Raw genomic sequence first — 22,651 nt, 5'->3', positions numbered from 1 at the left:
AATTCACAATCGCAAAGACGTGGAAGCGACCCGAGTGCCCATCCATCCAGGAGTGCATTAATAAAATGTGGCGCGTGGACACCACGGAGTGCCATTCGGCTGTGAGGAGCAGCGGTGAGAGGGCGCCTCTCGTGTTCTCCTGGCCAGAGCTGGAACCCGTTCCAGTAAGCCAGGTATCCCAAGAATGGACACACGAGCACCACGTGAGCGCGCTCACCAGCAAATTGGTACGAACGGATGGACGCCTAAGTGGACAGAGAGGAATCACCTTCATCGGGTGGGTGTCGGGCGGGTGGGGGGAGGGGAGGGGCATACACATCCATTAGGCATGGGGTGGGTGCGCACCGACTGGGGGATGGGCGCACTTGAAGCTCTGACCCGAGGGGGGAGGCTTGGAGAGGGCAAGGCACCCGACCTTAACATTGGTACCCCCACAATACGCTGCAACAACATGAGAGGTATATGAATAAGAACACAGGGGGGGCCGGGCGCGGTGGCTCACGCCTGTAATCCTAGCTCTCTGGGAGGCCGAGGCGGGCGGATTGCTCCAGGTCAGGAGTTCGAAACCAGCCTGAGCAAGAGCGAGACCCCCGTCTCTACTAAAAATAGAAAGAAATTAATTGGCCAACTAATATATATAGAAAAACACAGCCAGGCGTGGTGGTGCATGCCTGTAGTCCCAACTACTCGGGAGGCTGAGGCAGCAGGATTGCTTGAGCCCGGAGATTGAGGTTGCCGTGAGCTAGGCTGACGCCATGGCACTCACTCTAGCCTGGGCAGCAAAACGAGACTCTGTCTCAAAAAAAAAAAAAAAAAAAAAAAAAGAACACAGGGGGGAGGGGGGCACGGGCAACACATGTCACCTGAATACTTGTACTCCCATCATCTGCTTGAAAAGAGAGAGAAAAGAAAATGCAATCATAGAGGTAAGAGACACTTTTTAAAAATCATGAATCCGAAGAGAAAAGTAAAAGGAGGCCTGTGGAGCAGGTCTGGGTGTGACTCCGGATCCCCCAACATCAGGTGCCACCACCAAAGATTCCTGCGTGTAGCCCATAGAACCCCAAAAGCAACGGGACGAGTTCTGGTCACATACTCCCTCAAAATGACATCCTGGCCTTCTTCTGGAACTCCCTCCCCTCTCAGACTCTCAAGGTTTCCTCCAGCGTGTCGGTTCCCACAGAGCAGACCTTTGGTCTGAGACCTGACAGTCCAGATGCCACGCATGCTGCCGCGTGGCGGCGGTGTCGCGGCTTGGGACAAGAGGAGGCCCCACGGTGCGGGCTGGGGCGCCAGGCACCGCGGGCGGGCGCTGAGGGTGGGGGTGACCCCCACCCCGGGCCGCCGCCGCGCTCCCAGAAAGGGGACAGAACAAGAGGCAAAAAAAAAAAAAAAAAAAAAAAAAGCAGCAGCCTGTGGCACCCGGTATTCCCAGGCGGTCTCCCATCCAAGTACTAACCGGCCCGACCCCGCTTAGCTTCCGAGACCAGACGAGATCGGGGGCGTTCAGGGTGGTGTGGCCCTAGACGGCGGTGGCGGAGGGCGCCCCTGCCCCGCTCAAGAAGCCGAGCCTCTCTGGGCTTCCCCGCCGCCGCCTCCCGCCCCAGGCCCCGCGCCGGGCCGGGCCGGTTGAGTTCGCCGGCCGGGTCCCGCGGGCTCCCAGGGACGGGGGTGATGGGCGGGGCGGGGCGGGGCGGGGCGGGGCGGGGGGCTGTCTCTCTATACACACACACACACTCACACTCACTCACACTCACACAAGATGCGCCTCCACGGCTGGACTCGCCAAGGTGGAGCCCTCCCAGCCCCCCTCGTCTCCTCGCCCGGCCTCCTTCACCTACCCGCTGCCCACCCCCAGCGCGTCGCTGCCTGCCGCTGACTGCGCACGCGCGGGACGCTCGCCCTTTGACCCCAGCCAGGGGCCGCCCTCCCCCACAACCCCTTTCAGCTGCGCCCCCCCCCTCGCCCTGTGGGTGGGCTGCCGCCTATTCCCCCGGGCCAGGGCTGGGGCACAGCCAGTGTATGGGGCGTCTCTCTCTGGGGATGTGTCCCATGGGTGGGGTGGGGTGGCCTGGTTTGGGGGGCGCTGAAGAAATCAGTCCCCTCCATCTCCTACCTCTGGAAAACGCCCAAGCCCGTGGAGAACTGCCGGCACCGCTTCGTGGGGGCCGGGACCCTCCTCCGTGTCCTCCTGTGGCCCAGTCCAAGGGGCCTGGGCCTGGCCGGGGCTGCATTGGACCCCGACCACCCTGGCGTGTGGACTCGCTAAAAATCGGCCATTAGATATTGGATTCCAGCTTCCTGGAGGTCATTTCACTAATGAGTGCACCGGAAAGAGTTTCCTAATCCATCTGTGAGGGTGGCAACTGAAAGAGAATTTTAAAGCTGACAGAATAGGCGAGGGAAGGCATAGGAGATTTCCACACCCAGCAAGGAAGACTTTCCCGAAATGGAAGAAAGAAACGAGCAAACAGAGACACCGGTAGCCCGCCCGGAAAAGAGTCTGCCCCTTAGAGAAAGCACCCTGACCGGGTTCACCCGTGGGTGGGTGGCGAGCTAGCGGCATTCAGAAGAGCGAGGCCCGCAGTCTGTGCGGAAGACACCTGCGCTCGGGTGTGTGTGGCGGCGCGATTCACAAGCAGCTCCAGATGTTAAACCAAGGAGAAGCCAGGGAGTTCCCAACGCCCCAGGTGTCCTCAGCCCACGACTGGCTGCTGTGGGAATGGGAAGCCCGGCTCCTTGTCTCAGAGCGGGGTTCCCAGGAGGATCAGGCTGAAGCTGGGACTTGGCCTCAAAGTGTCCCCTCGCATGGCCACCCCCTTCCCCTTCCTGCTCCTCTACTCCTGGTGCCCCTCCATCCAGGGGCCAGACCTTAAAGAGTCACCGCAAGAGAATCCTGGTCCCAAAGGAGCCTTCTGGGGGACCGGTGCTGAGAGAGGTTGTGGGCATGGCCCGCTGGGGCTCTGCCCGACCCAGGGCTGAGAGATGCCACCTCCCAGCTCTGGGTCCCTGCAGGAAGTGTTGGCAAGCACAGGGCCGGTCCTCCAAAGGCCCAGGTGCAGGGAGCCCAGGCCAAGCAGCCTGTGGAAGAAGCCACTTGCCGTGCCACCCCGGGAACAGGACTGCAGGCCCCGGCCCTTCCCACCTCCTCCTCCTCCTCCTCCTCCTCCTCCCCCCCGCCCCCCCCCCACAGGGCACAGGGCTCAGAGACACCTCAGACTCTTGCTACCCAAAGTGCAAAGGGCATCAGTTGCTCCTCCAACGCCCCAGCCCAGCAGACCACGTTGTCCAGCCAGCCCCCGGGCCTCCCTGGGGTGCCCAGCACAAAAGTGCAGACACCCACCAGACCCTCAGTCTCAGTTTTCGGAGGTTTTTGCCACTCTAAGGACCCGCAGGCCGGCTGGGCCTTCGGGCAGGACAGAGAGCCCCGGAATCCGACTTGGAGAGCTGCGTGTACGTCCCCATCAGGAGGCGGTCCCCACCTCCGCGGCTCTCCCCTTGCGGGGAGCGGCAGCCCAGCCGGCAGCCGCAGGGCCTCAGGGAAGACACCAGGCTGGGCCCCCGCGGCACAGCGGGGGCACGTCCCCCGCACTCACGCGACTTAGGGACGGCTGCTGGAGACTGCTGCGGCCACCCTGCTGCCGGGTTTCTGGAGGGCTTCCTGGAAGCAGCGTCCACACCAAGCCCTTGGAAGGCCCAGGCGACGGAGGAGCCGGTCAGGCAGGGGCCGAGGACGGTGAGAGGCCGGGCGGGAAGGAGCATGTCAGGCAGGGGCAGAGGACGGTGACAGGCCGGGCGGGGAGGAGCCGGTCAGGCGGGGGCCCAGGACAGTGACGGGCCTGGCCGGGGAGGAGCGCGTCAGGCAGGGGCAGAGGAGACGGGCTGGGTAAGGGTTAGGGTGACAGTTAGGGCACAATTCACAATCGCAAAGACGTGGAAGCGACCCGAGTGCCCATCCATCCAGGAGTGCATTAATAAAATGTGGCGCGTGGACACCACGGAGTGCCATTCGGCTGTGAGGAGCAGCGGTGAGAGGGCGCCTCTCGTGTTCTCCTGGCCAGAGCTGGAACCCGTTCCAGTAAGCCAGGTATCCCAAGAATGGACACACGAGCACCACGTGAGCGCGCTCACCAGCAAATTGGTACGAACGGATGGACGCCTAAGTGGACAGAGAGGAATCACCTTCATCGGGTGGGTGTCGGGCGGGTGGGGGGAGGGGAGGGGCATACACATCCATTAGGCATGGGGTGGGTGCGCACCGACTGGGGGATGGGCGCACTTGAAGCTCTGACCCGAGGGGGGAGGCTTGGAGAGGGCAAGGCACCCGACCTTAACATTGGTACCCCCACAATACGCTGCAACAACATGAGAGGTATATGAATAAGAACACAGGGGGGGCCGGGCGCGGTGGCTCACGCCTGTAATCCTAGCTCTCTGGGAGGCCGAGGCGGGCGGATTGCTCCAGGTCAGGAGCTCGAAACCAGCCTGAGCAAGAGCGAGACCCCCGTCTCTACTAAAAATAGAAAGAAATTAATTGGCCAACTAATATATATAGAAAAACACAGCCGGGCGTGGTGGTGCATGCCTGTAGTCCCAACTACTCGGGAGGCTGAGGCAGCAGGATTGCTTGAGCCCGGAGATTGAGGTTGCCGTGAGCTAGGCTGACGCCATGGCACTCACTCTAGCCTGGGCAGCAAAAGGAGACTCTGTCTCAAAAAAAAAAAAAAAAAAAAAAAAAAAAAAGAACACAGGGGGGAGGGGGGCACGGGCAACACATGTCACCTGAATACTTGTACTCCCATCATCTGCTTGAAAAGAGAGAGAAAAGAAAATGCAATCATAGAGGTAAGAGACACTTTTTAAAAATCATGAATCCGAAGAGAAAAGTAAAAGGAGGCCTGTGGAGCAGGTCTGGGTGTGACTCCGGATCCCCCAACATCAGGTGCCACCACCAAAGATTCCTGCGTGTAGCCCATAGAACCCCAAAAGCAACGGGACGAGTTCTGGTCACATACTCCCTCAAAATGACATCCTGGCCTTCTTCTGGAACTCCCTCCCCTCTCAGACTCTCAAGGTTTCCTCCAGCGTGTCGGTTCCCACAGAGCAGACCTTTGGTCTGAGACCTGACAGTCCAGATGCCACGCATGCTGCCGCGTGGCGGCGGTGTCGCGGCTTGGGACAAGAGGAGGCCCCACGGTGCGGGCTGGGGCGCCAGGCACCGCGGGCGGGCGCTGAGGGTGGGGGTGACCCCCACCCCGGGCCGCCGCCGCGCTCCCAGAAAGGGGACAGAACAAGAGGCAAAAAAAAAAAAAAAAAAAAAAAGCAGCAGCCTGTGGCACCCGGTATTCCCAGGCGGTCTCCCATCCAAGTACTAACCAGGCCCGACCCCGCTTAGCTTCCGAGACCAGACGAGATCGGGGGCGTTCAGGGTGGTGTGGCCCTAGACGGCGGCGGCGGAGGGCGCCCCTGCCCCGCTCAAGAAGCCGAGCCTCTCTGGGCTTCCCCGCCGCCGCCTCCCGCCCCAGGCCCCGCGCCGGGCCGGGCCGGTTGAGTTCGCCGGCCGGGTCCCGCGGGCTCCCAGGGACGGGGGTGATGGGCGGGGCGGGGCGGGGCGGGGCGGGGGGCTGTCTCTCTATACACACACACACACACTCACACTCACTCACACTCACACAAGATGCGCCTCCACGGCTGGACTCGCCAAGGTGGAGCCCTCCCAGCCCCCCTCGTCTCCTCGCCCGGCCTCCTTCACCTACCCGCTGCCCACCCCCAGCGCGTCGCTGCCTGCCGCTGACTGCGCACGCGCGGGACGCTCGCCCTTTGACCCCAGCCAGGGGCCGCCCTCCCCCACAACCCCTTTCAGCTGCGCCCCCCCCCTCGCCCTGTGGGTGGGCTGCCGCCTATTCCCCCGGGCCAGGGCTGGGGCACAGCCAGTGTATGGGGCGTCTCTCTCTGGGGATGTGTCCCATGGGTGGGGTGGGGTGGCCTGGTTTGGGGGGCGCTGAAGAAATCAGTCCCCTCCATCTCCTACCTCTGGAAAACGCCCAAGCCCGTGGAGAACTGCCGGCACCGCTTCGTGGGGGCCGGGACCCTCCTCCGTGTCCTCCTGTGGCCCAGTCCAAGGGGCCTGGGCCTGGCCGGGGCTGCATTGGACCCCGACCACCCTGGCGTGTGGACTCGCTAAAAATCGGCCATTAGATATTGGATTCCAGCTTCCTGGAGGTCATTTCACTAATGAGTGCACCGGAAAGAGTTTCCTAATCCATCTGTGAGGGTGGCAACTGAAAGAGAATTTTAAAGCTGACAGAATAGGCGAGGGAAGGCATAGGAGATTTCCACACCCAGCAAGGAAGACTTTCCCGAAATGGAAGAAAGAAACGAGCAAACAGAGACACCGGTAGCCCGCCCGGAAAAGAGTCTGCCCCTTAGAGAAAGCACCTTGACCGGGTTCACCCGTGGGTGGGTGGCGAGCTAGCGGCATTCAGAAGAGCGAGGCCCGCAGTCTGTGCGGAAGACACCTGCGCTCGGGTGTGTGTGGCGGCGCGATTCACAAGCAGCTCCAGATGTTAAACCAAGGAGAAGCCAGGGAGTTCCCAACGCCCCAGGTGTCCTCAGCCCACGACTGGCTGCTGTGGGAATGCGAAGCCCGGCTCCTTGTCTCAGAGCGGGGTTCCCAGGAGGATCAGGCTGAAGCTGGGACTTGGCCTCAAAGTGTCCCCTCGCATGGCCACCCCCTTCCCCTTCCTGCTCCTCTACTCCTGGTGCCCCTCCATCCAGGGGCCAGACCTTAAAGAGTCACCGCAAGAGAATCCTGGTCCCAAAGGAGCCTTCTGGGGGACCGGTCCTGAGAGAGGTTGTGGGCATGGCCCGCTGGGGCTCTGCCCGACCCAGGGCTGAGAGATGCCACCTCCCAGCTCTGGGTCCCTGCAGGAAGTGTTGGCAAGCACAGGGCCGGTCCTCCAAAGGCCCAGGTGCAGGGAGCCCAGGCCAAGCAGCCTGTGGAAGAAGCCACTTGCCGTGCCACCCCGGGAACAGGACTGCAGGCCCCGGCCCTTCCCACCTCCTCCTCCTCCTCCTCCTCCTCCTCCTCCCCCCCGCCCCCCCCCACAGGGCACAGGGCTCAGAGACACCTCAGACTCTTGCTACCCAAAGTGCAAAGGGCATCAGTTGCTCCTCCAACCCCCCCGCCCAGCAGACCACGTTGTCCAGCCAGCCCCCGGGCCTCCCTGGGGTGCCCAGCACAAAAGTGCAGACACCCACCGGACCCTCAGTCTCAGTTTTCGGAGGTTTTTGCCACTCTAAGGACCCGCAGGCCGGCTGGGCCTTCGGGCAGGACAGAGAGCCCCGGAATCCGACTTGGAGAGCTGCGTGTACGTCCCCATCAGGAGGCGGTCCCCACCTCCGCGGCTCTCCCCTTGCGGGGAGCGGCAGCCCAGCCGGCAGCCGCAGGGCCTCAGGGAAGACACCAGGCTGGGCCCCCGCGGCACAGCGGGGGCACGTCCCCCGCACTCACGCGACTTAGGGACGGCTGCTGGAGACTGCTGCGGCCACCCTGCTGCCGGGTTTCTGGAGGGCTTCCTGGAAGCAGCGTCCACACCAAGCCCTTGGAAGGCCCAGGCGACGGAGGAGCCGGTCAGGCAGGGGCCGAGGACGGTGAGAGGCCGGGCGGGAAGGAGCATGTCAGGCAGGGGCAGAGGACGGTGACAGGCCGGGCGGGGAGGAGCCGGTCAGGCGGGGGCCCAGGACAGTGACGGGCCTGGCCGGGGAGGAGCGCGTCAGGCAGGGGCAGAGGAGACGGGCTGGGTAAGGGTTAGGGTGACAGTTAGGGCACAATTCACAATCGCAAAGACGTGGAAGCGACCCGAGTGCCCATCCATCCAGGAGTGCATTAATAAAATGTGGCGCGTGGACACCACGGAGTGCCATTCGGCTGTGAGGAGCAGCGGTGAGAGGGCGCCTCTCGTGTTCTCCTGGCCAGAGCTGGAACCCGTTCCAGTAAGCCAGGTATCCCAAGAATGGACACACGAGCACCACGTGAGCGCGCTCACCAGCAAATTGGTACGAACGGATGGACGCCTAAGTGGACAGAGAGGAATCACCTTCATCGGGTGGGTGTCGGGCGGGTGGGAGGAGGGGAGGGGCATACACATCCATTAGGCATGGGGTGGGTGCGCACCGACTGGGGGATGGGCGCACTGGAAGCTCTGACCCGAGGGGGGAGGCTTGGAGAGGGCAAGGCACCCGACCTTAACATTGGTACCCCCACAATACGCTGCAACAACATGAGAGGTATATGAATAAGAACACAGGGGGGGCCGGGCGCGGTGGCTCACGCCTGTAATCCTAGCTCTCTGGGAGGCCGAGGCGGGCGGATTGCTCCAGGTCAGGAGTTCGAAACCAGCCTGAGCAAGAGCGAGACCCCCGTCTCTACTAAAAATAGAAAGAAATTAATTGGCCAACTAATATATATAGAAAAACACAGCCGGGCGTGGTGGTGCATGCCTGTAGTCCCAACTACTCGGGAGGCTGAGGCAGCAGGATTGCTTGAGCCCGGAGATTGAGGTTGCCGTGAGCTAGGCTGACGCCATGGCACTCACTCTAGCCTGGGCAGCAAAACGAGACTCTGTCTCAAAAAAAAAAAAAAAAAAAAAAAAAAAGAACACAGGGGGGAGGGGGGCACGGGCAACACATGTCACCTGAATACTTGTACTCCCATCATCTGCTTGAAAAGAGAGAGAAAAGAAAATGCAATCATAGAGGTAAGAGACACTTTTTAAAAATCATGAATCCGAAGAGAAAAGTAAAAGGAGGCCTGTGGAGCAGGTCTGGGTGTGACTCCGGATCCCCCAACATCAGGTGCCACCACCAAAGATTCCTGCGTGTAGCCCATAGAACCCCAAAAGCAACGGGACGAGTTCTGGTCACATACTCCCTCAAAATGACATCCTGGCCTTCTTCTGGAACTCCCTCCCCTCTCAGACTCTCAAGGTTTCCTCCAGCGTGTCGGTTCCCACAGAGCAGACCTTTGGTCTGAGACCTGACAGTCCAGATGCCACGCATGCTGCCGCGTGGCGGCGGTGTCGCGGCTTGGGACAAGAGGAGGCCCCACGGTGCGGGCTGGGGCGCCAGGCACCGCGGGCGGGCGCTGAGGGTGGGGGTGACCCCCACCCCGGGCCGCCGCCGCGCTCCCAGAAAGGGGACAGAACAAGAGGCAAAAAAAAAAAAAAAAAAAAAAAAGCAGCAGCCTGTGGCACCCGGTATTCCCAGGCGGTCTCCCATCCAAGTACTAACCAGGCCCGACCCCGCTTAGCTTCCGAGACCAGACGAGATCGGGGGCGTTCAGGGTGGTGTGGCCCTAGACGGCGGCGGCGGAGGGCGCCCCTGCCCCGCTCAAGAAGCCGAGCCTCTCTGGGCTTCCCCGCCGCCGCCTCCCGCCCCAGGCCCCGCGCCGGGCCGGGCCGGTTGAGTTCGCCGGCCGGGTCCCGCGGGCTCCCAGGGACGGGGGTGATGGGCGGGGCGGGGCGGGGCGGGGCGGGGCGGGGGGCTGTCTCTCTATACACACACACACACACTCACACTCACTCACACTCACACAAGATGCGCCTCCACGGCTGGACTCGCCAAGGTGGAGCCCTCCCAGCCCCCCTCGTCTCCTCGCCCGGCCTCCTTCACCTACCCGCTGCCCACCCCCAGCGCGTCGCTGCCTGCCGCTGACTGCGCACGCGCGGGACGCTCGCCCTTTGACCCCAGCCAGGGGCCGCCCTCCCCCACAACCCCTTTCAGCTGCGCCCCCCCCCTCGCCCTGTGGGTGGGCTGCCGCCTATTCCCCCGGGCCAGGGCTGGGGCACAGCCAGTGTATGGGGCGTCTCTCTCTGGGGATGTGTCCCATGGGTGGGGTGGGGTGGCCTGGTTTGGGGGGCGCTGAAGAAATCAGTCCCCTCCATCTCCTACCTCTGGAAAACGCCCAAGCCCGTGGAGAACTGCCGGCACCGCTTCGTGGGGGCCGGGACCCTCCTCCGTGTCCTCCTGTGGCCCAGTCCAAGGGGCCTGGGCCTGGCCGGGGCTGCATTGGACCCCGACCACCCTGGCGTGTGGACTCGCTAAAAATCGGCCATTAGATATTGGATTCCAGCTTCCTGGAGGTCATTTCACTAATGAGTGCACCGGAAAGAGTTTCCTAATCCATCTGTGAGGGTGGCAACTGAAAGAGAATTTTAAAGCTGACAGAATAGGCGAGGGAAGGCATAGGAGATTTCCACACCCAGCAAGGAAGACTTTCCCGAAATGGAAGAAAGAAACGAGCAAACAGAGACACCGGTAGCCCGCCCGGAAAAGAGTCTGCCCCTTAGAGAAAGCACCCTGACCGGGTTCACCCGTGGGTGGGTGGCGAGCTAGCGGCATTCAGAAGAGCGAGGCCCGCAGTCTGTGCGGAAGACACCTGCGCTCGGGTGTGTGTGGCGGCGCGATTCACAAGCAGCTCCAGATGTTAAACCAAGGAGAAGCCAGGGAGTTCCCAACGCCCCAGGTGTCCTCAGCCCACGACTGGCTGCTGTGGGAATGGGAAGCCCGGCTCCTTGTCTCAGAGCGGGGTTCCCAGGAGGATCAGGCTGAAGCTGGGACTTGGCCTCAAAGTGTCCCCTCGCATGGCCACCCCCTTCCCCTTCCTGCTCCTCTACTCCTGGTGCCCCTCCATCCAGGGGCCAGACCTTAAAGAGTCACCGCAAGAGAATCCTGGTCCCAAAGGAGCCTTCTGGGGGACCGGTGCTGAGAGAGGTTGTGGGCATGGCCCGCTGGGGCTCTGCCCGACCCAGGGCTGAGAGATGCCACCTCCCAGCTCTGGGTCCCTGCAGGAAGTGTTGGCAAGCACAGGGCCGGTCCTCCAAAGGCCCAGGTGCAGGGAGCCCAGGCCAAGCAGCCTGTGGAAGAAGCCACTTGCCGTGCCACCCCGGGAACAGGACTGCAGGCCCCGGCCCTTCCCACCTCCTCCTCCTCCTCCTCCTCCTCCTCCCCCCCGCCCCCCCCCCACAGGGCACAGGGCTCAGAGACACCTCAGACTCTTGCTACCCAAAGTGCAAAGGGCATCAGTTGCTCCTCCAACCCCCCAGCCCAGCAGACCACGTTGTCCAGCCAGCCCCCGGGCCTCCCTGGGGTGCCCAGCACAAAAGTGCAGACACCCACCGGACCCTCAGTCTCAGTTTTCGGAGGTTTTTGCCACTCTAAGGACCCGCAGGCCGGCTGGGCCTTCGGGCAGGACAGAGAGCCCCGGAATCCGACTTGGAGAGCTGCGTGTACGTCCCCATCAGGAGGCGGTCCCCACCTCCGCGGCTCTCCCCTTGCGGGGAGCGGCAGCCCAGCCGGCAGCCGCAGGGCCTCAGGGAAGACACCAGGCTGGGCCCCCGCGGCACAGCGGGGGCACGTCCCCCGCACTCACGCGACTTAGGGACGGCTGCTGGAGACTGCTGCGGCCACCCTGCTGCCGGGTTTCTGGAGGGCTTCCTGGAAGCAGCGTCCACACCAAGCCCTTGGAAGGCCCAGGCGACGGAGGAGCCGGTCAGGCAGGGGCCGAGGACGGTGAGAGGCCGGGCGGGAAGGAGCATGTCAGGCAGGGGCAGAGGACGGTGACAGGCCGGGCGGGGAGGAGCCGGTCAGGCGGGGGCCCAGGACAGTGACGGGCCTGGCCGGGGAGGAGCGCGTCAGGCAGGGGCAGAGGAGACGGGCTGGGTAAGGGTTAGGGTGACAGTTAGGGCACAATTCACAATCGCAAAGACGTGGAAGCGACCCGAGTGCCCATCCATCCAGGAGTGCATTAATAAAATGTGGCGCGTGGACACCACGGAGTGCCATTCGGCTGTGAGGAGCAGCGGTGAGAGGGCGCCTCTCGTGTTCTCCTGGCCAGAGCTGGAACCCGTTCCAGTAAGCCAGGTATCCCAAGAATGGACACACGAGCACCACGTGAGCGCGCTCACCAGCAAATTGGTACGAACGGATGGACGCCTAAGTGGACAGAGAGGAATCACCTTCATCGGGTGGGTGTCGGGCGGGTGGGGGGAGGGGAGGGGCATACACATCCATTAGGCATGGGGTGGGTGCGCACCGACTGGGGGATGGGCGCACTGGAAGCTCTGACCCGAGGGGGGAGGCTTGGAGAGGGCAAGGCACCCGACCTTAACATTGGTACCCCCACAATACGCTGCAACAACATGAGAGGTATATGAATAAGAACACAGGGGGGGCCGGGCGCGGTGGCTCACGCCTGTAATCCTAGCTCTCTGGGAGGCCGAGGCGGGCGGATTGCTCCAGGTCAGGAGTTCGAAACCAGCCTGAGCAAGAGCGAGACCCCCGTCTCTACTAAAAATAGAAAGAAATTAATTGGCCAACTAATATATATAGAAAAACACAGCCGGGCGTGGTGGTGCATGCCTGTAGTCCCAACTACTCGGGAGGCTGAGGCAGCAGGATTGCTTGAGCCCGGAGATTGAGGTTGCCGTGAGCTAGGCTGACGCCATGGCACTCACTCTAGCCTGGGCAGCAAAACGAGACTCTGTCTCAAAAAAAAAAAAAAAAAAAAAAAAAGAACACAGGGGGGAGGGGGGCACGGGCAACACATGTCACCTGAATACTTGTACTCCCATCATCTGCTTGAAAAGAGAGAGAAAAGAAAATGCAATCATAGAGGTAAGAGACACTTTTTAAAAATCATGAATCCGAAGAGAAAAGTAAAAGGAGGCCTGTGGAGCAGGTCTGGGTGTGACTCCGGATCCCCCAACATCAGGTGCCACCACCAAAGATTCCTGCGTGTAGCCCATAGAACCCCAAAAGCAACGGGACGAGTTCTGGTCACATACTCCCTCAAAATGACATCCTGGCCTTCTTCTGGAACTCCCTCCCCTCTCAGACTCTCAAGGTTTCCTCCAGCGTGTCGGTTCCCACAGAGCAGACCTTTGGTCTGAGACCTGACAGTCCAGATGCCACGCATGCTGCCGCGTGGCGGCGGTGTCGCGGCTTGGGACAAGAGGAGGCCCCACGGTGCGGGCTGGGGCGCCAGGCACCGCGGGCGGGCGCTGAGGGTGGGGGTGACCCCCACCCCGGGCCGCCGCCGCGCTCCCAGAAAGGGGACAGAACAAGAGGCAAAAAAAAAAAAAAAAAAAAAAAAGCAGCAGCCTGTGGCACCCGGTATTCCCAGGCGGTCTCCCATCCAAGTACTAACCAGGCCCGACCCCGCTTAGCTTCCGAGACCAGACGAGATCGGGGGCGTTCAGGGTGGTGTGGCCCTAGACGGCGGCGGCGGAGGGCGCCCCTGCCCCGCTCAAGAAGCCGAGCCTCTCTGGGCTTCCCCGCCGCCGCCTCCCGCCCCAGGCCCCGCGCCGGGCCGGGCCGGTTGAGTTCGCCGGCCGGGTCCCGCGGGCTCCCAGGGACGGGGGTGATGGGCGGGGCGGGGCGGGGCGGGGCGGGGCGGGGGGCTGTCTCTCTATACACACACACACACACTCACACTCACTCACACTCACACAAGATGCGCCTCCACGGCTGGACTCGCCAAGGTGGAGCCCTCCCAGCCCCCCTCGTCTCCTCGCCCGGCCTCCTTCACCTACCCGCTGCCCACCCCCAGCGCGTCGCTGCCTGCCGCTGACTGCGCACGCGCGGGACGCTCGCCCTTTGACCCCAGCCAGGGGCCGCCCTCCCCCACAACCCCTTTCAGCTGCGCCCCCCCCCTCACCCTGTGGGTGGGCTGCCGCCTATTCCCCCGGGCCAGGGCTGGGGCACAGCCAGTGTATGGGGCGTCTCTCTCTGGGGATGTGTCCCATGGGTGGGGTGGGGTGGCCTGGTTTGGGGGGCGCTGAAGAAATCAGTCCCCTCCATCTCCTACCTCTGGAAAACGCCCAAGCCCGTGGAGAACTGCCGGCACCGCTTCGTGGGGGCCGGGACCCTCCTCCGTGTCCTCCTGTGGCCCAGTCCAAGGGGCCTGGGCCTGGCCGGGGCTGCATTGGACCCCGACCACCCTGGCGTGTGGACTCGCTAAAAATCGGCCATTAGATATTGGATTCCAGCTTCCTGGAGGTCATTTCACTAATGAGTGCACCGGAAAGAGTTTCCTAATCCATCTGTGAGGGTGGCAACTGAAAGAGAATTTTAAAGCTGACAGAATAGGCGAGGGAAGGCATAGGAGATTTCCACACCCAGCAAGGAAGACTTTCCCGAAATGGAAGAAAGAAACGAGCAAACAGAGACACCGGTAGCCCGCCCGGAAAAGAGTCTGCCCCTTAGAGAAAGCACCCTGACCGGGTTCACCCGTGGGTGGGTGGCGAGCTAGCGGCATTCAGAAGAGCGAGGCCCGCAGTCTGTGCGGAAGACACCTGCGCTCGGGTGTGTGTGGCGGCGCGATTCACAAGCAGCTCCAGATGTTAAACCAAGGAGAAGCCAGGGAGTTCCCAACGCCCCAGGTGTCCTCAGCCCACGACTGGCTGCTGTGGGAATGGGAAGCCCGGCTCCTTGTCTCAGAGCGGGGTTCCCAGGAGGATCAGGCTGAAGCTGGGACTTGGCCTCAAAGTGTCCCCTCGCATGGCCACCCCCTTCCCCTTCCTGCTCCTCTACTCCTGGTGCCCCTCCATCCAGGGGCCAGACCTTAAAGAGTCACCGCAAGAGAATCCTGGTCCCAAAGGAGCCTTCTGGGGGACCGGTGCTGAGAGAGGTTGTGGGCATGGCCCGCTGGGGCTCTGCCCGACCCAGGGCTGAGAGATGCCACCTCCCAGCTCTGGGTCCCTGCAGGAAGTGTTGGCAAGCACAGGGCCGGTCCTCCAAAGGCCCAGGTGCAGGGAGCCCAGGCCAAGCAGCCTGTGGAAGAAGCCACTTGCCGTGCCACCCCGGGAACAGGACTGCAGGCCCCGGCCCTTCCCACCTCCTCCTCCTCCTCCTCCTCCTCCTCCCCCCCGCCCCCCCCCCACAGGGCACAGGGCTCAGAGACACCTCAGACTCTTGCTACCCAAAGTGCAAAGGGCATCAGTTGCTCCTCCAACCCCCCAGCCCAGCAGACCACGTTGTCCAGCCAGCCCCCGGGCCTCCCTGGGGTGCCCAGCACAAAAGTGCAGACACCCACCGGACCCTCAGTCTCAGTTTTCGGAGGTTTTTGCCACTCTAAGGACCCGCAGGCCAGCTGGGCCTTCGGGCAGGACAGAGAGCCCCGGAATCCGACTTGGAGAGCTGCGTGTACGTCCCCATCAGGAGGCGGTCCCCACCTCCGCGGCTCTCCCCTTGCGGGGAGCGGCAGCCCAGCCGGCAGCCGCAGGGCCTCAGGGAAGATACCAGGCTGGGCCCCCGCGGCACAGCGGGGGCACGTCCCCCGCACTCACGCGACTTAGGGACGGCTGCTGGAGACTGCTGCGGCCACCCTGCTGCCGGGTTTCTGGAGGGCTTCCTGGAAGCAGCGTCCACACCAAGCCCTTGGAAGGCCCAGGCGACGGAGGAGCCGGTCAGGCAGGGGCCGAGGACGGTGAGAGGCCGGGCGGGAAGGAGCATGTCAGGCAGGGGCAGAGGACGGTGACAGGCCGGGCGGGGAGGAGCCGGTCAGGCGGGGGCCCAGGACAGTGACGGGCCTGGCCGGGGAGGAGCGCGTCAGGCAGGGGCAGAGGAGACGGGCTGGGTAAGGGTTAGGGTGACAGTTAGGGCACAATTCACAATCGCAAAGACGTGGAAGCGACCCGAGTGCCCATCCATCCAGGAGTGCATTAATAAAATGTGGCGCGTGGACACCACGGAGTGCCATTCGGCTGTGAGGAGCAGCGGTGAGAGGGCGCCTCTCGTGTTCTCCTGGCCAGAGCTGGAACCCGTTCCAGTAAGCCAGGTATCCCAAGAATGGACACACGAGCACCACGTGAGCGCGCTCACCAGCAAATTGGTACGAACGGATGGACGCCTAAGTGGACAGAGAGGAATCACCTTCATCGGGTGGGTGTCGGGCGGGTGGGGGGAGGGGAGGGGCATACACATCCATTAGGCATGGGGTGGGTGCGCACCGACTGGGGGATGGGCGCACTTGAAGCTCTGACCCGAGGGGGGAGGCTTGGAGAGGGCAAGGCACCCGACCTTAACATTGGTACCCCCACAATACGCTGCAACAACATGAGAGGTATATGAATAAGAACACAGGGGGGACCGGGCGCGGTGGCTCACGCCTGTAATCCTAGCTCTCTGGGAGGCCGAGGCGGGCGGATTGCTCCAGGTCAGGAGTTCGAAACCAGCCTGAGCAAGAGCGAGACCCCCGTCTCTACTAAAAATAGAAAGAAATTAATTGGCCAACTAATATATATAGAAAAACACAGCCGGGCGTGGTGGTGCATGCCTGTAGTCCCAACTACTCGGGAGGCTGAGGCAGCAGGATTGCTTGAGCCCGGAGATTGAGGTTGCCGTGAGCTAGGCTGACGCCATGGCACTCACTCTAGCCTGGGCAGCAAAACGAGACTCTGTCTCAAAAAAAAAAAAAAAAAAAAAAAAAAGAACACAGGGGGGAGGGGGGCACGGGCAACACATGTCACCTGAATACTTGTACTCCCATCATCTGCTTGAAAAGAGAGAGAAAAGAAAATGCAATCATAGAGGTAAGAGACACTTTTTAAAAATCATGAATCCGAAGAGAAAAGTAAAAGGAGGCCTGTGGAGCAGGTCTGGGTGTGACTCCGGATCCCCCAACATCAGGTGCCACCACCAAAGATTCCTGCGTGTAGCCCATAGAACCCCAAAAGCAACGGGACGAGTTCTGGTCACATACTCCCTCAAAATGACATCCTGGCCTTCTTCTGGAACTCCCTCCCCTCTCAGACTCTCAAGGTTTCCTCCAGCGTGTCGGTTCCCACAGAGCAGACCTTTGGTCTGAGACCTGACAGTCCAGATGCCACGCATGCTGCCGCGTGGCGGCGGTGTCGCGGCTTGGGACAAGAGGAGGCCCCACGGTGCGGGCTGGGGCGCCAGGCACCGCGGGCGGGCGCTGAGGGTGGGGGTGACCCCCACCCCGGGCCGCCGCCGCGCTCCCAGAAAGGGGACAGAACAAGAGGCAAAAAAAAAAAAAAAAAAAAAAAAGCAGCAGCCTGTGGCACCCGGTATTCCCAGGCGGTCTCCCATCCAAGTACTAACCAGGCCCGACCCCGCTTAGCTTCCGAGACCAGACGAGATCGGGGGCGTTCAGGGTGGTGTGGCCCTAGACGGCGGCGGCGGAGGGCGCCCCTGCCCCGCTCAAGAAGCCGAGCCTCTCTGGGCTTCCCCGCCGCCGCCTCCCGCCCCAGGCCCCGCGCCGGGCCGGGCCGGTTGAGTTCGCCGGCCGGGTCCCGCGGGCTCCCAGGGACGGGGGTGATGGGCGGGGCGGGGCGGGGCGGGGCGGGGCGGGGGGCTGTCTCTCTATACACACACACACACACTCACACTCACTCACACTCACACAAGATGCGCCTCCACGGCTGGACTCGCCAAGGTGGAGCCCTCCCAGCCCCCCTCGTCTCCTCGCCCGGCCTCCTTCACCTACCCGCTGCCCACCCCCAGCGCGTCGCTGCCTGCCGCTGACTGCGCACGCGCGGGACGCTCGCCCTTTGACCCCAGCCAGGGGCCGCCCTCCCCCACAACCCCTTTCAGCTGCGCCCCCCCCCTCGCCCTGTGGGTGGGCTGCCGCCTATTCCCCCGGGCCAGGGCTGGGGCACAGCCAGTGTATGGGGCGTCTCTCTCTGGGGATGTGTCCCATGGGTGGGGTGGGGTGGCCTGGTTTGGGGGGCGCTGAAGAAATCAGTCCCCTCCATCTCCTACCTCTGGAAAACGCCCAAGCCCGTGGAGAACTGCCGGCACCGCTTCGTGGGGGCCGGGACCCTCCTCCGTGTCCTCCTGTGGCCCAGTCCAAGGGGCCTGGGCCTGGCCGGGGCTGCATTGGACCCCGACCACCCTGGCGTGTGGACTCGCTAAAAATCGGCCATTAGATATTGGATTCCAGCTTCCTGGAGGTCATTTCACTAATGAGTGCACCGGAAAGAGTTTCCTAATCCATCTGTGAGGGTGGCAACTGAAAGAGAATTTTAAAGCTGACAGAATAGGCGAGGGAAGGCATAGGAGATTTCCACACCCAGCAAGGAAGACTTTCCCGAAATGGAAGAAAGAAACGAGCAAACAGAGACACCGGTAGCCCGCCCGGAAAAGAGTCTGCCCCTTAGAGAAAGCACCCTGACCGGGTTCACCCGTGGGTGGGTGGCGAGCTAGCGGCATTCAGAAGAGCGAGGCCCGCAGTCTGTGCGGAAGACACCTGCGCTCGGGTGTGTGTGGCGGCGCGATTCACAAGCAGCTCCAGATGTTAAACCAAGGAGAAGCCAGGGAGTTCCCAACGCCCCAGGTGTCCTCAGCCCACGACTGGCTGCTGTGGGAATGGGAAGCCCGGCTCCTTGTCTCAGAGCGGGGTTCCCAGGAGGATCAGGCTGAAGCTGGGACTTGGCCTCAAAGTGTCCCCTCGCATGGCCACCCCCTTCCCCTTCCTGCTCCTCTACTCCTGGTGCCCCTCCATCCAGGGGCCAGACCTTAAAGAGTCACCGCAAGAGAATCCTGGTCCCAAAGGAGCCTTCTGGGGGACCGGTCCTGAGAGAGGTTGTGGGCATGGCCCGCTGGGGCTCTGCCCGACCCAGGGCTGAGAGATGCCACCTCCCAGCTCTGGGTCCCTGCAGGAAGTGTTGGCAAGCACAGGGCCGGTCCTCCAAAGGCCCAGGTGCAGGGAGCCCAGGCCAAGCAGCCTGTGGAAGAAGCCACTTGCCGTGCCACCCCGGGAACAGGACTGCAGGCCCCGGCCCTTCCCACCTCCTCCTCCTCCTCCTCCTCCTCCTCCTCCCCCCCGCCCCCCCCCACAGGGCACAGGGCTCAGAGACACCTCAGACTCTTGCTACCCAAAGTGCAAAGGGCATCAGTTGCTCCTCCAACCCCCCCGCCCAGCAGACCACGTTGTCCAGCCAGCCCCCGGGCCTCCCTGGGGTGCCCAGCACAAAAGTGCAGACACCCACCGGACCCTCAGTCTCAGTTTTCGGAGGTTTTTGCCACTCTAAGGACCCGCAGGCCGGCTGGGCCTTCGGGCAGGACAGAGAGCCCCGGAATCCGACTTGGAGAGCTGCGTGTACGTCCCCATCAGGAGGCGGTCCCCACCTCCGCGGCTCTCCCCTTGCGGGGAGCGGCAGCCCAGCCGGCAGCCGCAGGGCCTCAGGGAAGACACCAGGCTGGGCCCCCGCGGCACAGCGGGGGCACGTCCCCCGCACTCACGCGACTTAGGGACGGCTGCTGGAGACTGCTGCGGCCACCCTGCTGCCGGGTTTCTGGAGGGCTTCCTGGAAGCAGCGTCCACACCAAGCCCTTGGAAGGCCCAGGCGACGGAGGAGCCGGTCAGGCAGGGGCCGAGGACGGTGAGAGGCCGGGCGGGAAGGAGCATGTCAGGCAGGGGCAGAGGACGGTGACAGGCCGGGCGGGGAGGAGCCGGTCAGGCGGGGGCCCAGGACAGTGACGGGCCTGGCCGGGGAGGAGCGCGTCAGGCAGGGGCAGAGGAGACGGGCTGGGTAAGGGTTAGGGTGACAGTTAGGGCACAATTCACAATCGCAAAGACGTGGAAGCGACCCGAGTGCCCATCCATCCAGGAGTGCATTAATAAAATGTGGCGCGTGGACACCACGGAGTGCCATTCGGCTGTGAGGAGCAGCGGTGAGAGGGCGCCTCTCGTGTTCTCCTGGCCAGAGCTGGAACCCGTTCCAGTAAGCCAGGTATCCCAAGAATGGACACACGAGCACCACGTGAGCGCGCTCACCAGCAAATTGGTACGAACGGATGGACGCCTAAGTGGACAGAGAGGAATCACCTTCATCGGGTGGGTGTCGGGCGGGTGGGGGGAGGGGAGGGGCATACACATCCATTAGGCATGGGGTGGGTGCGCACCGACTGGGGGATGGGCGCACTTGAAGCTCTGACCCGAGGGGGGAGGCTTGGAGAGGGCAAGGCACCCGACCTTAACATTGGTACCCCCACAATACGCTGCAACAACATGAGAGGTATATGAATAAGAACACAGGGGGGGCCGGGCGCGGTGGCTCACGCCTGTAATCCTAGCTCTCTGGGAGGCCGAGGCGGGCGGATTGCTCCAGGTCAGGAGTTCGAAACCAGCCTGAGCAAGAGCGAGACCCCCGTCTCTACTAAAAATAGAAAGAAATTAATTGGCCAACTAATATATATAGAAAAACACAGCCGGGCGTGGTGGTGCATGCCTGTAGTCCCAACTACTCGGGAGGCTGAGGCAGCAGGATTGCTTGAGCCCGGAGATTGAGGTTGCCGTGAGCTAGGCTGACGCCATGGCACTCACTCTAGCCTGGGCAGCAAAACGAGACTCTGTCTCAAAAAAAAAAAAAAAAAAAAAAAAAAGAACACAGGGGGGAGGGGGGCACGGGCAACACATGTCACCTGAATACTTGTACTCCCATCATCTGCTTGAAAAGAGAGAGAAAAGAAAATGCAATCATAGAGGTAAGAGACACTTTTTAAAAATCATGAATCCGAAGAGAAAAGTAAAAGGAGGCCTGTGGAGCAGGTCTGGGTGTGACTCCGGATCCCCCAACATCAGGTGCCACCACCAAAGATTCCTGCGTGTAGCCCATAGAACCCCAAAAGCAACGGGACGAGTTCTGGTCACATACTCCCTCAAAATGACATCCTGGCCTTCTTCTGGAACTCCCTCCCCTCTCAGACTCTCAAGGTTTCCTCCAGCGTGTCGGTTCCCACAGAGCAGACCTTTGGTCTGAGACCTGACAGTCCAGATGCCACGCATGCTGCCGCGTGGCGGCGGTGTCGCGGCTTGGGACAAGAGGAGGCCCCACGGTGCGGGCTGGGGCGCCAGGCACCGCGGGCGGGCGCTGAGGGTGGGGGTGACCCCCACCCCGGGCCGCCGCCGCGCTCCCAGAAAGGGGACAGAACAAGAGGCAAAAAAAAAAAAAAAAAAAAAAAGCAGCAGCCTGTGGCACCCGGTATTCCCAGGCGGTCTCCCATCCAAGTACTAACCAGGCCCGACCCCGCTTAGCTTCCGAGACCAGACGAGATCGGGGGCGTTCAGGGTGGTGTGGCCCTAGACGGCGGCGGCGGAGGGCGCCCCTGCCCCGCTCAAGAAGCCGAGCCTCTCTGGGCTTCCCCGCCGCCGCCTCCCGCCCCAGGCCCCGCGCCGGGCCGGGCCGGTTGAGTTCGCCGGCCGGGTCCCGCGGGCTCCCAGGGACGGGGGTGATGGGCGGGGCGGGGCGGGGCGGGGCGGGGCGGGGCGGGGGGCTGTCTCTCTATACACACACACACACACTCACACTCACTCACACTCACACAAGATGCGCCTCCACGGCTGGACTCGCCAAGGTGGAGCCCTCCCAGCCCCCCTCGTCTCCTCGCCCGGCCTCCTTCACCTACCCGCTGCCCACCCCCAGCGCGTCGCTGCCTGCCGCTGACTGCGCACGCGCGGGACGCTCGCCCTTTGACCCCAGCCAGGGGCCGCCCTCCCCCACAACCCCTTTCAGCTGCGCCCCCCCCCTCGCCCTGTGGGTGGGCTGCCGCCTATTCCCCCGGGCCAGGGCTGGGGCACAGCCAGTGTATGGGGCGTCTCTCTCTGGGGATGTGTCCCATGGGTGGGGTGGGGTGGCCTGGTTTGGGGGGCGCTGAAGAAATCAGTCCCCTCCATCTCCTACCTCTGGAAAACGCCCAAGCCCGTGGAGAACTGCCGGCACCGCTTCGTGGGGGCCGGGACCCTCCTCCGTGTCCTCCTGTGGCCCAGTCCAAGGGGCCTGGGCCTGGCCGGGGCTGCATTGGACCCCGACCACCCTGGCGTGTGGACTCGCTAAAAATCGGCCATTAGATATTGGATTCCAGCTTCCTGGAGGTCATTTCACTAATGAGTGCACCGGAAAGAGTTTCCTAATCCATCTGTGAGGGTGGCAACTGAAAGAGAATTTTAAAGCTGACAGAATAGGCGAGGGAAGGCATAGGAGATTTCCACACCCAGCAAGGAAGACTTTCCCGAAATGGAAGAAAGAAACGAGCAAACAGAGACACCGGTAGCCCGCCCGGAAAAGAGTCTGCCCCTTAGAGAAAGCACCCTGACCGGGTTCACCCGTGGGTGGGTGGCGAGCTAGCGGCATTCAGAAGAGCGAGGCCCGCAGTCTGTGCGGAAGACACCTGCGCTCGGGTGTGTGTGGCGGCGCGATTCACAAGCAGCTCCAGATGTTAAACCAAGGAGAAGCCAGGGAGTTCCCAACGCCCCAGGTGTCCTCAGCCCACGACTGGCTGCTGTGGGAATGGGAAGCCCGGCTCCTTGTCTCAGAGCGGGGTTCCCAGGAGGATCAGGCTGAAGCTGGGACTTGGCCTCAAAGTGTCCCCTCGCATGGCCACCCCCTTCCCCTTCCTGCTCCTCTACTCCTGGTGCCCCTCCATCCAGGGGCCAGACCTTAAAGAGTCACCGCAAGAGAATCCTGGTCCCAAAGGAGCCTTCTGGGGGACCGGTGCTGAGAGAGGTTGTGGGCATGGCCCGCTGGGGCTCTGCCCGACCCAGGGCTGAGAGATGCCACCTCCCAGCTCTGGGTCCCTGCAGGAAGTGTTGGCAAGCACAGGGCCGGTCCTCCAAAGGCCCAGGTGC

The 22,651-nt window shown here is 62.7% G+C and overlaps 5 non-coding genes and 1 pseudogene across 5 annotated transcripts; all 6 read right to left on the bottom strand.

Moving 5' to 3' along the window:
* Positions 1-1,410: 1,410 nt before the first annotated feature.
* On the bottom strand, positions 1,411-1,528 carry LOC142863655 (uncharacterized; annotated as a pseudogene).
* A 3,799-nt stretch (positions 1,529-5,327) lies between these two features.
* Positions 5,328-5,446, bottom strand: LOC142863608 (5S ribosomal RNA). Its single transcript, XR_012914379.1, has one exon. It is a non-coding gene; the product is annotated as a 5S ribosomal RNA (ribosomal RNA).
* Positions 5,447-9,242: 3,796 nt separating this feature from the next.
* LOC142863606 (5S ribosomal RNA) lies at positions 9,243-9,361 on the bottom strand. The gene has a single exon (XR_012914377.1). It is a non-coding gene; the product is annotated as a 5S ribosomal RNA (ribosomal RNA).
* A 3,797-nt stretch (positions 9,362-13,158) lies between these two features.
* Positions 13,159-13,277, bottom strand: LOC142863605 (5S ribosomal RNA). The gene has a single exon (XR_012914376.1). It is a non-coding gene; the product is annotated as a 5S ribosomal RNA (ribosomal RNA).
* Positions 13,278-17,075: 3,798 nt separating this feature from the next.
* Positions 17,076-17,194, bottom strand: LOC142863604 (5S ribosomal RNA). The gene has a single exon (XR_012914375.1). It is a non-coding gene; the product is annotated as a 5S ribosomal RNA (ribosomal RNA).
* Positions 17,195-20,993: 3,799 nt separating this feature from the next.
* On the bottom strand, positions 20,994-21,112 carry LOC142863603 (5S ribosomal RNA). The gene has a single exon (XR_012914374.1). It is a non-coding gene; the product is annotated as a 5S ribosomal RNA (ribosomal RNA).
* Positions 21,113-22,651: the final 1,539 nt, after the last annotated feature.

Source organism: Microcebus murinus, chromosome 22 (assembly GCF_040939455.1).
Source record: "Microcebus murinus isolate Inina chromosome 22, M.murinus_Inina_mat1.0, whole genome shotgun sequence".
Lineage (NCBI taxonomy): Eukaryota > Metazoa > Chordata > Mammalia > Primates > Cheirogaleidae > Microcebus > Microcebus murinus.
Note: the sequence above shows the minus strand (reverse complement) of the source record. Positions and strands in the feature narration are given on the sequence as shown.